Raw genomic sequence first — 16,322 nt, forward strand, 5'->3', positions numbered from 1 at the left:
TGCTGTCCTGGGTAGAATAGAAGCCAATTTGCAAAATTCAGGTTTGTGAAAATGCAAATGCGTGGCAGTGAGGATCAGAGGGAATGGGGGACAATAGGTGTGAGACTGGTAAGTTGTGGGGAAGGAGGATGTTGATCTGGTGATAGAACGGAGCTGGTAAAATGCAGACAGGTTACCTGGGGTTATCGGATGGCAGGCAGGTTATAATGTGTGGTAAATCCAATGTCTGTATTAAGTGCATGATTTTTTTTTTTTTTGTATCCAGTAGATTGATGAAGTGAAGTTTGTAGACTTGCCTTTAAGGATTAGAACCGAGAGATGGGAGAGAGAGCGGTTGTCTTGTGAGAAGTGGGCACCCTTGAGTAATTGGGTAATTAAGTCTTCATAGAGTCACAGAAAACTAGGGCTGGCTGAAGCAGGATGATCCCTATCCGAGCCACACTATACAATAACTCTGTGTAAGACTACCATCAGCCCTGACACCGCATAGACCTAACACCCTAGCATGCTACTGGTAACACAAGGGAATCACAGCAAAGAGTGTCCTGCTGCTTTTCTTGTAAATATGGGCTCAGGAGATCCCAGGCAAACGTTTCTGCAGTTGTTTCTTTCTGGCTACTTAAATTCAATAGTAAGGCAACCTCTCTTATCCACTAGACAGCAATTTATGACCTGCATACAAGCTGTGGGTCATGGTGAGGAAGTCTTTCCATACAGCTGGAATCAATTTCTGCTTATCAATATCTTTGTTTATTCCTCACTATTAAATTGTTTAAGCCAGGGGTGCTCAACTCCTGGCCTGTGAGCCAGATCCAGCCCACAGATCTATGTAATCCAGCCAGAAGGGCTCCCTAAGTGGGGAAGTGGTGGTATCATTAATTGTTCACCCCCTGCTGCTAAATTTTCAGACCCATGTGGCGCTCCGTGTGCCAGATAACATGGCCCTGTGCACCAGATCATGCTAGATCACACCAGTGCGCAATTGGATCCAGGCATGTGGGGATCAAGCTGGTGTGCTGGATCCCACATGCCAACCCTGCATGGGACCTGGCCGGCATGCTGACCGTGCCACACATCCAGCCCGCTATAAGGTTGGTGCCCCTAGTTTAAGAACATGACTGAAGGGATTTGGCTATCATTAATCCAAGATACTATCTGGTCACGGAAAAGGTATGGGTTTTGGACCGGAAGAGCAAATCACTGGTTTCTAGCATGTCTGGACAAGCACCAATACTGCAGAGGAAGTGAGCCAAACTATGAAGTACACCAGAGGCATTAGATAATTTTGTTCCTTCTGCTCCTTCAAAGAATGGACAATTTTATCTATGATCTGTTCAGCTGACAGTAGGGATTTACACCTATCACCTTTCAGAACATTGTGCTGCCTATAACTGGGATTTGCTGACTGACTGCAGGCAGCGAGCCAACTAAATTTCAAAGGGAAGGCACTGAAGACTTGAAAAATATGAAAGATCTGGTTGTTTTAAGTATTTCTAGAGCCTTTATTTTCATAATATCTAGGCATATTTTGTTGTTCTCTCTACAGAGAAGCATTAGCTCAGCTGGAGATAATGTAGTAAGAATAGAAAAAGAATCTGTGATCATTGTAAACAGTATTTAATACTCCTCCCTTCCTGCTCCCTCCACTCTCCCCAAGTCTTTCATCTTAATTAGTCTCTTCTCAATCTTGGTTTCTGTATCTACAGTCATCCTGTATCTATGTCTGGAACAATCTCCTTGTTATTCAGCTGGTCTCTCCCCCTTCCCATCGTCCTTCCTACCTGCTCATTAGTCACCTCTTTGCCTTGAAATGCAGTCTAGAAACCTTATTGTATTTTCTTTCTGTGATTATAAACTCTGTGGGATAGGTGCTATTACTTGACTGGCTTGTAAAATTGAATTATAAGGATACATGCCACAACTAATAATAAGTGTCACTCATTTGTGTGTTAGGCCAAGATAGAAACAGTTATTTAGATTTTTTTTTTTTTAAGTGCAGGATAGTGGTGTACAGGTCTGGGGCAAACCCTGGGGGGGCATGCACAGTTGCAAATGTGTGGATTCTGAGAGCTGGGGAGGGTGAGACAGCATGCAGATCCACCTTCTCTACCTGTTGCTGGCTTTCTGGCCCTCATGTTTCCCACACATGAGCGTGGTGACACTCATTTCATCATCATCAGGGGGAGATCGCAGCCCCCAGTGCTGCAGCTACTCCTTTTTGGACTTGCATACTAGTGACTAGAGCCACCTTTCCTTGCAGGCCCTCCACAATGTCCAGGAGCCTGGGAAGAAGGAGGGAATGAGCTGATCTGAAAAGCAGAGCTCTACAGCCACGTATCCATCCCTTTGCATGGGGGCAGCTGGCACTGGGGCTGGAGTAGGGTGGGGGGCAGGACTGGGAGCTCCCAGGGGTGCTGTTTGCCTGCAGGACACTGGGGTGTGTGTAGGGTGCCCAACTTCCTCCCACAGTGGCCAGGTGCTGCAGCACCCTCGAAGGGATCTTGCAGCGACTCAGGGTGCCAGTCACTGCCGTGGAGGATGAGGACATGCATCACCAAATACAGGCAATCCTCAGACTTATGACACAATTGGTTCCTGAGACTGCGTCTTAAGTCGAAACGTTGCAACTCGGAACTGATTTTTCCCATAGGAAACAATGTTATATATGGGGGATTGGTTCCTGCCCTATTTTCACCAAAAATAACCCAGAATTTTGTACTCAATCAATTATAGATGAGTAATATAGCTACATTAACGTATATATATTGTAAATAGCAATCACATTGATTTGGCTTTGAGGTGACTTGGCTGGACTTCTTTACGGGCTCCTGGCTGGAGTCTTCTCAGGAGTCCTGGCTGCAGGTTTTTCTGGAGTCTTGGACACTTTCTTAAAACTTCAAGGAAGTTTGGACAGACGAGAGACGGGCGACGCAGCGAACTAACTTGCTGGCGTGGCGTCATCAGTTCCGACTTTACAACGCTCGATCCGTCAGAAAGTTGAAACAGGGTGTCATTTAATAAGTGCGAAACATTGTCACTCGAAACGTTGTAAGTTGAGGACTGCCTGTACATCCAAAAGGAAAGGCTTCAGTCTGAGGCACAGAACCGGTGGAAAAGTCGTTGCCTCCCCTCTCTGGAAAACAGCCGGGGAGAGAGTAAAGCAGACCACTTAAAAAGGTTAAATGTTTTGTTAGTGTTGGAACAAAAGCAGACAACCAAAACCATTCGGCGCGCGTGTTGCGCTTCGTGGACGTTGCGGTTCGGCTGCCTCACGTCCCAGTCCTCCCGTGATGCCGGCGCCGGGAGACGGAGGCTGGCCACCCAGCTGGGCCTAGACGGCACAGGAGCCTCCCGCACGTCCCGGCACGATTTGCCTGCAGACGTTTAGGATTTCTCCACTCGGATTTTCACCCGCAGGGTTTTCCAGGATCCCGGCCGCTTCTTTGGTTTCATTTTTCAGTCAAATACTCTGGAAAAAAAAAACAAGTTGCCAAGCAGCTTCAACAACCGGCTTTTGGGACCAGGAGTGAAGGGGGCCGCCTTTCAACTCGGACCTCTTTCTCCACAGGCGTGAGGGGGGCATCTCCCCCCCCCCGGGGTGCTGGGGACAGGCTCGCCCCACCCGTGGGCTGGCTTTGCCGCGCAGGTCCGGGGACGGGGCTGGGCGGTGGCCACATTTTTGGCTTTGTGGGGCCGATCCTGCACGCAGGGGTCACGCGTGGAGGCCGGCCGGGGCCGGGGCAGAGGCGAGGGGCTGCGGCCCCGCGCGCACACAGGCCCAGGCCCGGCCGCGGGGCGGGCGACGCCGCAGGCAGCCGGTGGGGGGCGCTGTGGGTCGGCTCCGCCCGCGCCGCCGCCGCCATGTTGTGGGGCTGACGCCGCGGCGGGAGGCGGAGGAGCCGCGCGGAGCAACAGGTAGCGGGGGAGGAGGCGGCGGCGGGTGAGCGAGCCTGAGGGGCGCGGGGCGCTGCAGCCCGGCCCGGCCCCGCCCCGCCCCAGCGTCTCTTCGTGGGGCGCCGCGGTTGGAGGCGGGTCGGAGCCCGCTGGCACCTGTGGCGGGGTGCGGGGCACGGGGCACATGTAGCCGCGCGGCCTTCGTAGCGCGACGGTGCGGGTCGTGGCCCCGCGCGTGTCCGGGCCGCGATGGCTCCGGAGGTGCGAGTGCGACCCCGCCGCCCTCACGGCGCCGGTCGTGAGATGACGCTCCCCTCGCCGCCGGTGTGGCCTCGCGCCGGCCGGGGTCGTGGCACCGCGGTGCCTTCGCCCCGGCCCGGGGGCGTTTATTGCGCGATTCGCCGCTGCCTGAGGCGACGGGCCCTTTGCCACCGGTGTGGCCGGTCTGCGTTTATCGAGCAGGTTTGGGCAGGATAGATCCTTTGCCCGTGTGGCCAGGCTACGTTTATTGCACGATTCGCCGCTTCATGACACGGTTGCTTTGCCCGTGTAACTGGGGTAGCTACACTTACTGCACTCTTCACTATTTCATGATATTCCTTTCCCCGTGTGGCCGGGCTACGTTTATTGCACGATTCGCCATTTGCTTTGCCTTTGTGGCCCGTTTATTGCATGATTCGTGGTTCGCGGCATGGTAAGTCCTTTGCCCGTGTGGCCAGTCTACGTTGATTGCGCAACTTGTCGTTTTATGGCGGGGCGGCTCCTTTGCCCGTGTGGCCGATCTGCGTTTCTTGCGCGGTTTGGGGTTCACGGGGTGATGATCGCATTGCACGTGTGGCTGGTCTGAATTTATTGCGTGATTCACCAGTGAATTTCATAATACGCGTGACGTGTGGCGGGGCGGAGGGCCGCGGGAGGCCATGGAGAGATGTGCCATTGCTGACTTGCTTCTTGTCTAATAGTTGTCCAACCAGTAGTATGAAGAAACTTAACAGTGGTTGAAGATGTTTGTTGTTAAACATGGATTTGTCACGTTTTTTCAGTCTGTTTTTTTTCTTTTGTCATTGTAAAGAAAATAAAGTGTGGCCACCATCTGTCTGTCCAAGGTGCTTCATTGGCCTCCTTAGGTCTGACAGCAGTTTGGATAATGAATAACAATGCTTTTAAAGGAATCTGTTTCTCCGAGACAGTGGGACACCACATTAACACTGAGGCAAGAAGCAGGGCTTTCTTATGGTGATATCTTTTATAGGACCAACTATGTCACTGGGATAGATGAGCTTAGTTTTGACACCACCGTACAAATAGGAGCACCCTAAGAAATCCTTGCCTTGCCAGATTTCTGGACCATCACGGCTACATCGCTCTTACATTACAAAAATGTAAAGGCTGATTTTACTTTTACTAAGTCTTATAAGCATTTAACTAGTTCTCGTGCGTATAATACTTTTTTTTTTTTTAACAAATATTACCATAACTAATCTGTCCTCATGAAACTCTTCTCTTGTCTGTGTTATCACTCCTTTTTCATAGAGGAAGAAACAGAGGGGGTAAAAATAGCTTGATTCTGGCTGTGAGGAAGACTGGTAAAGGTGAGATTACAGATTAGGGTATTTTGGCTCTTGTCATCCTAACACGAGATCTTGTTTGTTTCTAGGGTCATTTGAGTCACTGCTGAGCTGAAGTGTTGTTCAGACAAAAGGTCACGTTTATACGTGTCCTACATGGTCCTTTCGTTCTCAGCCAGGATGCTTGTATAACTCGTATTGATCAAACAAGTGGTCAGCTGAGGGTTTTCATTTTTAATCAAACATTTTGTTTCCCATTCTCCCATTTTCCACCGTGTATTGTTTAATCTTCCTGTTATGTCCTTATTGACACCTAGGCTCCAATCTCTCTGAGATGGGATCTACTTTTCTTATCAGTCTGTAGCGTACAGCATCTAGGACAAGGGGCCTGATGCCCGATTTTGATCTCTAGGTGCTACAGTAGTATAAATAAATCAAGGGTTCCTCCAGCAATAGTGGAAGTTGTGCTGCTCTTCACGCCATGTTTACCATCACAAATTGTAATCTCCTGAAGTTTGTGCTGATAGTGAATTATGGTGTATTTTTTATCCCTGTCCTTGGCATGGACAAAGTCAAATAGATTACGGTAGAAGTGAGCTGTTAGTGATTTTCAGCACTGTTGGTAAGACAGCTATTTGTGAGCTTCAGAGAAACACTCATGGGGTAAAGTAGTTTAGTTTACAAATATTTCTGTTGCCATACTATTTAACAGTAAGTGAATAAAGCTCACTTCAGGATATGAGGTATTGAATATTGTTTGCTTTAACACTTTTCACTCAGCTGTTTGCTTTGTGTTCTTGTTTAGTCAGTGATTCCTCCACAGTAACTAGACCTCTTCCATATACGCCATGATCCAGAGAAGCAGTGCTTGCTTGCTTTGCCTCCAAAGTGCACTTGGTGACATTCGGGCGGATGAGAACAATTTGTGTCAGAGATTTTAAAGTTCTTAATGACCTGAGACATCTTAAACAAGCACCATCCCTTCTAAAATCTGGCACCTGTGAGGGGCCTGAAGTCGAGGACCCCAAAGCTGAGGTACTTGTAATCAGAAATCACTATTACAGACTTTGGACCTGTTTTTTTCCCCTGGCTAAGTTGCACAGTAACTGACACTTTAGAGCAGTGGTTCCCAACCTCTTCAGACTCAAGGCACCCTTCAGAAAATGCAGCTCTTAGTTTTCACTTACTTTTTTACTATGGAAAAAAACAGTACAGCAATTTTTCTGTTGCAAAAACTCAGAAAGACCATAACAGGTCAGAAGGTTTTAGCACTGTGGACTCGTATGTGAAATCTCTGGGTTTATCTTGTGAATCACATAGGTATTTGCACACCTAACTGTGCTAATATTGTGAGGCAAACTATGCGGTGGCCCCCTGCTTGAGAATCACTGCTTTAGAGATAGGAGTGCTGACATTGCCTAGCAATATGTCCATTCAGTCCCTTTGCAAAGCTTGTAAAAAGAGGAAGGAGGCAGGATCCAGTTCTTTAAAGATAAACTGGACTCCTGACTAGCTCTTGTTCTCTTAATTCTGTTGGATCCTCAGACACTATCATCTTGACATTTTCATGTCTGATTTATTTTCCTTTTCATAACATTCAACCCCTTCCTTTTCAGAATTTAAAACTAGTTTTTCTTAACTGTTATTTGTTTTGTCATCTATAATTTGTGTTTAAACCTTGCTTATCATACTGTGCAAGTTTAACTCCTGTGTTTTCTCTCTCTGATCCTTTCCTGTTTTCAAATGATTTATTTTCACTCTTGCAAACCAGCTTTTATCTGCACCGTAACATCTTTTCTCTCATCTGGTCCCCTAGATATGTTTCCTGGCATTTCTCCACATTGCTGATGGCAAAGGATAAGTACGGTGCTTTTAAAAAAAAATTGAGTGTTTGTGCTGCTATGTGTATGAAGACCTGTTTCTACCTTTTATTCCTTGACCCTGAAACTCTTGCTTCAGGTGGCTGGACAGCGCAAAGTGATCTGCTGTCCTCTCTGCATCTCACTAATAAGATGACTAATTTTAGCTATCTTTTGTATGCAGAGATGCTTTCGAGTCATAGGAGCACTTGTCAGAAAAGTAGAGTTCTGACTATAAGTTGCAAAGGTGACTTCTAGCTATAAAATGAAGTAGTTAACTATATCTTTGAATACTAAAAACCTTCTCATGTGAACCTCAATATTAATCTTATTCAACATCAGCCTAGTAAGATCAGGTTTCCCCTGTGCCTGGGGCTTGTGATGGATGATGCAACAGATTATTCTAGCTTTGCTGAGAATGCAGCTTCTGCTTTTCTCTAAAAGTCTGATATATATTTTTAAAGGTGCTACATCACATAAAGATGCAGGGGTTTTGCAAAAGTGCCTAACTCCAGCTGGTAAATCAGTGTAATTTAGGCACCAAACTTGCTTCAGGTGCTTTTGAAAATCTCATTAGTCACCTAGCTGCATATTAAGTAACTGAAAATCTAGCCTTAAGTCCCCATCAGCATGGAACTGCAGGACTAATTGGTATTGCTTGAATAAGAAGCTAGTGAAAATTGACTTTAAAAAAAATGTTCAGTATGTTAAGTACTGGCATACTATTTTCTCTTTTTGATTCATTCATCTGCTTTCCATTTGCAAACTTATTTTCTGCTGTTGTTTTTCTGTAGCTATTCTTTTTCCAGATGTAGGCTATTAAAAGGTAAAAAAAAAAAAAAATTCACAAAGATACAGGACTGAATCTGCTTCTCATTGAAGTCGGTGGAAATGGCTATTAATGCTTATTGCATCAAGTATCCCTCTCAAGAGACCTGAGCCTATTTTTGATAACATATGTTTGCCCACAAAACATTAAAGAAGTACGTTACTAGAAAGTGAATTAAAATGTTTTCAATAAATAAAATATTCAACACTGAAGGATTTTTCTCTAAAGGTTTAGAAATGTTGTGTAGACACTAGCTTAAGAGCCTGGAAATTACTAGGTTCTGACATACTAAGCATGTTACCTTCAGTTTCATCATCTGAATAATTGGGATAATTTTTGTGTGTTTCATAGTGAAATATTGTAGGGAGTAGCTAGTCAGTTTTTGTTAAAATGCTTTATTAATGATTCAGATTTTAGGGTTAAAAATTAAATCTTTATGCCATGTCCTTTGTTATGCAACTTTACTTCTGTATAATATCTAGATAGAAAAAACAAACATGATTGCTGATTTTATTTCATTACTGATCTTTGTTTCCTTCTACAAAAACACATAGAATTATAAAAAAAAAAAAAAAAAAAAAAAAAAATTTTTGGAAGGGACCCCAGGAGGTTATCTAGTCCAAGCCCCTGTTCAAAGCAGGACCATCCCCACCTGCATCATTTCAGGCAAGGCTTTCTCTAGCCGGGTCTTAAAAACCTTTCAAAGATGGAGATTCCACAACCTCTTTAGGTAACCTGCTCCCGTTCTTCACCATCATCCTAGTGAGAGAGGTTTTTCCTAATATCTAACCTAAACTTCCCCTGCTGCAACTTGAGCTCATTGCTCCTTGTTCTGTCATCTGCCTCCACTGAGAACAGTTTTGCTCTGATCTTCTTGGAAGCCCCCTTCAGGTAGTTGAAGGCTACTATTAATTTTCCCTTAAGTCTTCTCTTTTCCAGACTAAATGGCTGTTTGCAGAACTAAAAAAAACCAAAAAAAAAACAAAAAAAAATGCAGTTTATATTAAACTGCGCAGTCCTGTGCCAATCCAAGTGCATGCCCAGAAGAGGCAGCGCATTAGTTTGATCCAGTTCTGCAGCATCTGTATAGATCAGGAGCTTTAGTGGACCTTTTTTGGCACTTTTAACTAAAGCCGATTCAATCGGCTATTAGATAAAAGTACCAAAAAGCCTGGGTGAAACACCCAATCTATACAGATGCTGCAGAGCCAGGTTGAAATAACACTGCTACTTCTGGTAACACATGCTTTATGTTTTGTTTTGTGTTTTTCACATGTGCAAGCAGCCAATAAGACCAGTTCCTTCAGCCTCTCTTTGGAAGTCATGTGCCCCAACCCCCTAACTTTTCATTGCTCTCCACAGGACTATCTCCAATGTGTTCAGGCTTTCTGTATTTGGGGGCCCAAAACTGAGCACAGTACTCAAGGTGTAGCCTCACCAGTGCCAAGTAGAGGGGAAGATTTACTTCCCTTGATCTGTTGGCAACACTCCTATGAATGCAAAGCCATTAGTATTCTTTGCAACAAGGGCACACTGTTGGCTCATATTCAGCTTATTGTCCACTTTATAGTGGACAGGCTAGTGCACAGCTTGTCCCAGTGCATGGAATTGATCCATCCTAAGTGCAGGATTTTGCACTTGTCCTTATTGAACTTCATGAGATTTCTTTTAGTCCAGTCCTCCAATTCGTTGAGGTCTTTCTGAATCCTTGCCGTACCCTCCAGGTTATCTACTACTGCCCAGCTTGGCATTGTCGGCAAACTTGCTGAGGGTACGCTCCACCCATCTACCATATCACTGGTGAAGCTATTGAACAAAACTGGCCTCAAGATGGACTCCTCAGGCACTCCACTTGATACCAGCTGCCAACTAAACATTGAGGTATTGACTATTACCCTCTGAGCTTGACGATCCAGCAGTTTCCTATACAGCCTACAGTTTAGTCATCCAATCCATTCTTCCTCAGCTTGTTTGCGAGAATATTGTGGGAGATGGTATCAAAAGTCTTGCTAAAGTCAGGGTGTATCAAGTCCACTGCTCTTCCTGCATTCACAGAGCCAGTCATCTCATCATAGAAAGCAATCAGGTTGGTCAGGTATGACTTGCCCCTGGTGAATCCATGCTGACTGTTCCTAATCACCTTCTGCTCCTCCAAGTGCCTAGAAGTGGATTCCTTGAGGACCTTCATGATTTTTTACAGGGACTGAGGTGAGGCTGACTGGTCTATAGCTCACTGGATCCTTCTGGGCACTATATCTTCCCTTTTCCAATCATCCACAACCTCTCCCACTCACCATGAGGTTTCAAAGATAATGGCCAGCAGTTGTGCAGTCTCATCGCCAATGCCCTCAGGTGCATCATATCTGGCCTCATGAACTTGTACATGTCCAGCTTTTGTATATAGTCCCTAATCTGTTCTTTCACCACTGTTGGCTGCTCACCTCCTCCCCAAACTGTGTTGCCAGGTACAGAGCCAGTGAGCTCAGGATCATGAGGAAAGGAAGGATGGAGAGCAGCAGAGTAAGAACCCTGGATTTCAGAAAAGTAGACTTTGACTCATTCAGGGAACTGATGGGCAGGATCCTCTGGGAAGCCAGTCTGAGGGGGAGAGGAGACCAGGACCTTACTGAGTAGCAGGAGTGAGCCATCATGATGTGCAAAAAGACTAGCAAGTATGGAAGAACATCAGCTTGACTTAGCAGAGAACTCTTCAGTGAGCTTAAACACACAAAGGAAGCTTACAAGAAGTGGAAGCTTGGACAAACAACTTGGGAGGAGTATAAGGATATAGAAAGCTGGCTGGATTGTCAGACTCAACAGGTAGTAATTAATGCCTCCATGTCTAGTTGGCAGCTGGTATAAAGTAGAGTGCCCCAGGGGTCAGTCCTGGGCACAGTTTTGTTCAGTGTCTTCATTAACAACCTGGAAGATGGCATAGAGTGCACCCTCAGCAAGTTTGTGGATGACACCAACCTGGGGGGAGTAGTAGATATGCCAGAGGGTAGGGCTAGGATTCAGTGTGACCTAGACAAATTGGAGGATTGGTCCAAAAGGAATCTCATGAGGTTCAACAAGGACAAGTGCAAGGTCCTGCACATAGGACAGAGCAATCCCATGCACCAGTAAAGGCTTGGGGCTGACTGGCTAAGCATAAGCTCTGCAGAAAAGGACCTGGGGGTTCCTGAGGACAATAAGATGGATATGAGTCAGCAGTGTGCCCTTGTTGCCAAGAGGACTAACGGCATACTGGGCTGCATTGGAAGGAGCATTGCAGGCAGATTGAGGGAAGTGATTATTCCACTCTATTCAGCACTGGTGAGGCCACATCTGGAGTAGAAAGGATGCGGACAAGTTGGAGAGAGTCCAGCGGAGGGCAATGAAAATGGTTTGGGGGCTGGGGCACATGACTTATGACGAGAGGCTGAGGGAGCTGGGTTTATTTAATCTACAGAAGAGAAGAGAGACTCTTCTCAGTGGTGGCAGATAAAAGAACAAGGAGCATCAGTCTCAAGTTGCAACAAGGGAAGTTTAGGTTAGATACTAGGAAGAATTTTCTCACTAGGAGGGTAGTAAAGCATTGGAACAGGTTACCCAGAGTGGTGGTGGAAGCTCCATCCTTAGAGGTTTTCAAGACGGCTAAACAAAGCGCTGACTAGAATGATCTAGCTGGGGATGGTCCTGCTTTGAGCAGGGGGTTGCACTAGATGTGACCTCCTGATGTCCCTTCCAGCCCTAATTTTCTATGGTTCTGTTATTTATGAATTCATAGATAAGCACAGCTTTGTGCGGGCTGTTAATTTCTTTTCAGAATTTAAATGTAGGCTGATGACAATAGCAGCACAGCAAATTGATTTGTTTAATGAAGAAATTAATAAGACCAGTAGCTGGAAAACTCTTTATTTTGTGCAGGTTATGAAGCTAGGTCCAAAATATCTGCTTCTATAAGTAGGTGCAATTTCATTTAAGTGGAAGCTTAAGTCGAACAGCATTAAACTTGGTTTGAAGTATTTTGCTATGAATTTTAATAGCATTTCAGCTATTAGAAGTAGTAGTTTGTATTTTCCAGTTGGTTGTTGTAGAGGTCATATTGCTACACTTATGCAACTGAAGTTTATTAAATGCTTTGGCATTAATTATGACTGACATACTTCAATGTTTATGTTGTTGACCCATTAAAACATGAAGCAAAGGTTGGGAAAAGCTGGAAATGAGTATCATTGTCTTTTGAAATTTATTCCTTTCAAAAAATGTTACAGCTGCAGCATAGAAAAACTACTTAATTTAAGTTTACCATAGCATATTATGATATAACAAGCTGCTTTAGGTTTGCAGACTTTTCCTTTAGCAATACTTTTGGAAACTAAGAATCTTGGGAGTCAGATTTTTGCATGCCTTCTTACCCCCTTGAGTCCTCAACAGACTCATATGCATACAGACCAACACAGTTATTCATGTTAATACAAATTTGAGTCAGATAGTTTACCTTTTTGACGCATATATACTCTTGGTACAATGACGTTTTAGATATCATTAGAGTATGTAAGTCAAATCCAAGATAAAATGGTACTGGAAGTTTTTTGCCCTTTATGTTACAACAGATGCCATTTTTAATGGTTGAAAACATTACTACTAAAGGCCCAATCAGTTTTCTCCATTGTGGTCTAGTGATATGTTGTACTATGGCTAACACAATCCATCTTCATTTAAATAATATAGGCTCTGTAGATTAAAACAGAGTTGTTAAGAAGATACAATCGTATTATTGCTAGTTAATGAAGATTAGTGTTTTCTGTGTAAGGTTCTTTGTATTCATTTTTGTTAAGCAGCCCTTGCACGTTTTAGCATGTTCAATTGCAAGCTTATACTTTATTCCTTTTTTACTCTAAAACTGAAATAACTACAGTTGTAAACTAATATCAAATTGATAGCAGGGCTTTTTATCCCAGGATAGATATAGTTGTGGGGTTTTGGTTTTTGTTTTACTGAGAACTGTTTGGAGTTGTGGACTTAAAAATGCTACTGTTTTCCTTCCTGGGCAGTGTATTTCCTGGTTCTCAGAGACAGTCTGAGACACAGTTACCTCACATCTCAAGTACTACAGCATTTTTTTTTCTCCTTAGCCATGACCCATACTATTTTGCCCTGCCCATAATTACGGAGTGTTGCTTCAAATCTCATTTTCCTGGTCTGTCATGTCTATATCTCTCCACCAAGTTTACCTTCTCTGTCTCAACAAGCATAAGCTATATACACTTCTGAGGCCCTTTGTGGCCTTCCTGTTGCTTCTCATACAGCATGGCAAAATTACTCAATACTGCAGATTTCAGCCTCTAATGGTGACTTGTTAAATTTTCGAATGCACATTTCTGCCATGCTACCCCTCACACTAAGGAACTCCCCAAAAATATTCACAAAGCAACTTCATTTTTTTCTTCACCTCTGTATTACTCTTCTTTGCTCAACAGTGGGTAGAATGGTGATCTGTTGATCCCACCACTTGTCCTGCTGACTGATGTTGTCTCCTCATCGGGGATCTGGGTTTTCAGTTTCCCGTGGAAAAACAGGAAAAAAACCCACAGATTTTCCCTTATGGCCAAGAAAAAACATGGATTTTTCATTTTAACAGAGAAACGCACTGATTTTTTTCCCCTTTTGCAAAGAGCTCTCTGCAGGCTAGCAGAGTTGCAGCCTGCAAGGGGCTGAGGGGAGCGGACGGAGGGTGGTCAGGACAGGGTGCTGTGTGAATGTGTGCACATACACAGGTACCTGGCCGCTAGACACCCTGAGCTCGTAGTCCTGGGAGCTGGGCCCCCCTCTGGCAGGACTGGGGGGTTGTGGGTAAGGAGCAAGGGCCACCAGCAGGACTGGGGGGCTGTGGCTTGAGAGTGAAGGGCCTGGACCTGTGTCCTGGTGAGCGAAGGGGGCAGGGAAAGCTCTGATTTTCCATGATAAAAAACCTAAAATCAAATACCAAAATTTATAGGGACTTAGAATTTATTTTATTATAGTGATTGAGGTACTGGTAGGCAATCAAGTTGCTTTAGAATTGTAAATATATCAATAAAATATTATGTTCAGTTGATACCTAAATATACGCACAGTAAAAGTTCTGTTATCCGGCATCTTACAAGCTGGCATGCTCCACTAACCGGCATGCCGGCTTGTAAGGTAAAGTGAAAGCTGAAGTGCCCACCGTGGCACTTCCGGTTTCTCTGAGCCCCCCATGGCTTGGGGCAAAGCAGCCTGAGCTGCTGAGCCCCCACTGCCTAGGGGCATAACAGGCTGTGTGGCACCTGTCTCCCTGTACTGCGGGGCCCTGTAGGAGCAGCAGTGATGCCATGGGAGGGACAGAGGGACTCCCCAGGCACGGTGTGAGAAGCGGCAGCCGGGGCTGCTCAATTAACCGGCGTATTTTGTTATCTGGCATCTCCCATTCCTGGGGGACGCCGGGTAACAGACTCTCTTTCTCTCTGTGTGTGTGTGCGATAGTGGTGTGTCATTTTAATTGTGGATTTTGGATTTTTTTAAATTGGAGAATTTGCCATTTTTAAACAGAAGAACCAGGATCCTTGCATGTTCTGTACTTCCCTGTCTGTTTCTAGCTACCCATGCTGTAGTAGCTTGTTTTACACTTGGATCATAAGCTCCTTGGGCCAGGGACTGTCATTTTGTTCTGCATTTGTAAGCACTTAACACAATGAGATCCTGGTCAATAGTTGGGCTTCTTAGGTACTGCAGTAATACAGATAATAACAAAAATAACTACCTGTGCTGTTTGATGAAGCAAGGCTAAATCTGTTGGTAACAGTTGTAGCCAGTGATTCTTATGACCATGACATAATTTATATATTTATTCATCATCAAACCACAAAAATTCTTCAAGCTAGAAATGTGAAACCAAATTTAACTGAGTTTCCCTGAAAAAAATGCTATAAGAATCGTAAGAGTATGTTAAATTTATCCTCTTGTGATATTTGATATAAAGGATTGCCTTTCATATGCTTTTCATGTATTGTATCTTTCTATGCTTACCTGCATCAGATTCCTTTGATCAGCATACTCTACTGTGAACTTTCTTCTGGGATTAATGCTGGAGTAACAAATTGAGAAACAGCTTGCTTTTGGGATGTTTGCTGCAGTGTTGGGATGTCTGAGATCCCTTTTTTCTCTATAATAGGGTTTCCAACATAAGTTTTGCTTCCATGAAAGAAAGGGAGAGGTCTCTTGTAAATGGTTAAGCTTCTAAGAGGTATGTCCAGAATAGAAGACTGAGAATAAGAATATTGGTAACAATAGGGAAAAATCAGCAAAAGCCCTAGATATCAGCTGTGGTTCAGATAACCAGAGACTTAGGCATTAAAAGTGTGTGTGGAATGCCTAACTTTTAGGAATCTCTAACATATTTATTTATTAGCTTTATATGTCAGCCTTCCCAAAAAGGCTTAGGTAGCTTACAAGAAAAGAGAATAAGAATGACAGAAAAGGAATAAAATACTAAGATAAGAACAAACTCCTCCTCCCCTTTCACCCTGTCTCGGTCTCTGCCAAAGGGTGCCCTTGCCCAGTGTACTTTCTTTTGTTTACTTATATCACATTGATGTCAAATGCAGTAGGCAAATAGTTCGAACCCTGCCATGGAGTCATGCCAGCCTTCAGTCTTCCTGTCTTTGTTCCTTTTACTCTGGCAAACACATGTTGGCGGGGGTCGGGACCTTTGCAGAGTGCATTATTTTTAGATTGAGGCTTTTATCTTAAGATTTAAGAATAGGCGTTTATCTTAAAAGATTTAAGAATTTCACAGAAATTTAGGAAAATAAAATCAGCACAAATAAGAAAAAGCTTTTGTATTGCTAGAGTGATCACATATGCTGTTGCTATTCTCCAGTCTTTGTTTCTGTATATTTTTCACCATCAGTGCTCAGAAAATCTGCTTTCCACAGAAGCAGAAGACGGTTGAAGCTGTACAAGTACTGACTCATACACATGATGACATTTCTAAGTACATGTTTTGTTACCACTCTAACCTTTGCTCTTTTCATGCACATACCATGAACAGCAGTTTGAAGGTTTATGTAGTTAGACAAAATCGGTTCTGCCTGATGCAGCAGCCACACTTTAAAAGCCTCTTCTGTTTAAATATTATACTGTTTTGGGAGAGAATCTTATGCTTAG

The 16,322-nt window shown here is 44.2% G+C and overlaps 1 protein-coding gene and 1 long non-coding RNA gene across 10 annotated transcripts in view; one reads left to right on the plus strand and one right to left on the minus strand.

Annotated features, from left to right (window-relative positions):
* Window positions 1–16,322, plus strand: part of ITSN2 (intersectin 2) — a 126,855-nt gene that overhangs the window by 956 nt on the left and 109,577 nt on the right. The window contains exon 1 of one of the 9 annotated variants that reach the window (XM_014601611.3): window positions 3,845–3,915. The exons of 6 other annotated variants lie outside the window; for them this stretch is intronic. The gene's annotated coding sequence lies outside the window, so the exon portion shown is untranslated. Of the gene's footprint in view, window positions 1–3,844; window positions 3,916–4,629; window positions 6,498–16,322 lie in introns of those variants that run through there. 2 more of the 9 variants (XM_006267191.4, XM_059729069.1) reach the window with 2 other exon arrangements.
* LOC132250949 (uncharacterized) lies at window positions 1,479–3,637 on the minus strand. The gene is made up of 2 exons (XR_009462711.1): window positions 3,555–3,637; window positions 1,479–3,469 (listed from the first exon to the last, which is right to left on the minus strand). It is a non-coding gene; the product is annotated as an uncharacterized LOC132250949 (long non-coding RNA).

Source organism: Alligator mississippiensis, chromosome 1 (assembly GCF_030867095.1).
Source record: "Alligator mississippiensis isolate rAllMis1 chromosome 1, rAllMis1, whole genome shotgun sequence".
NCBI lineage: Eukaryota > Metazoa > Chordata > Crocodylia > Alligatoridae > Alligator > Alligator mississippiensis.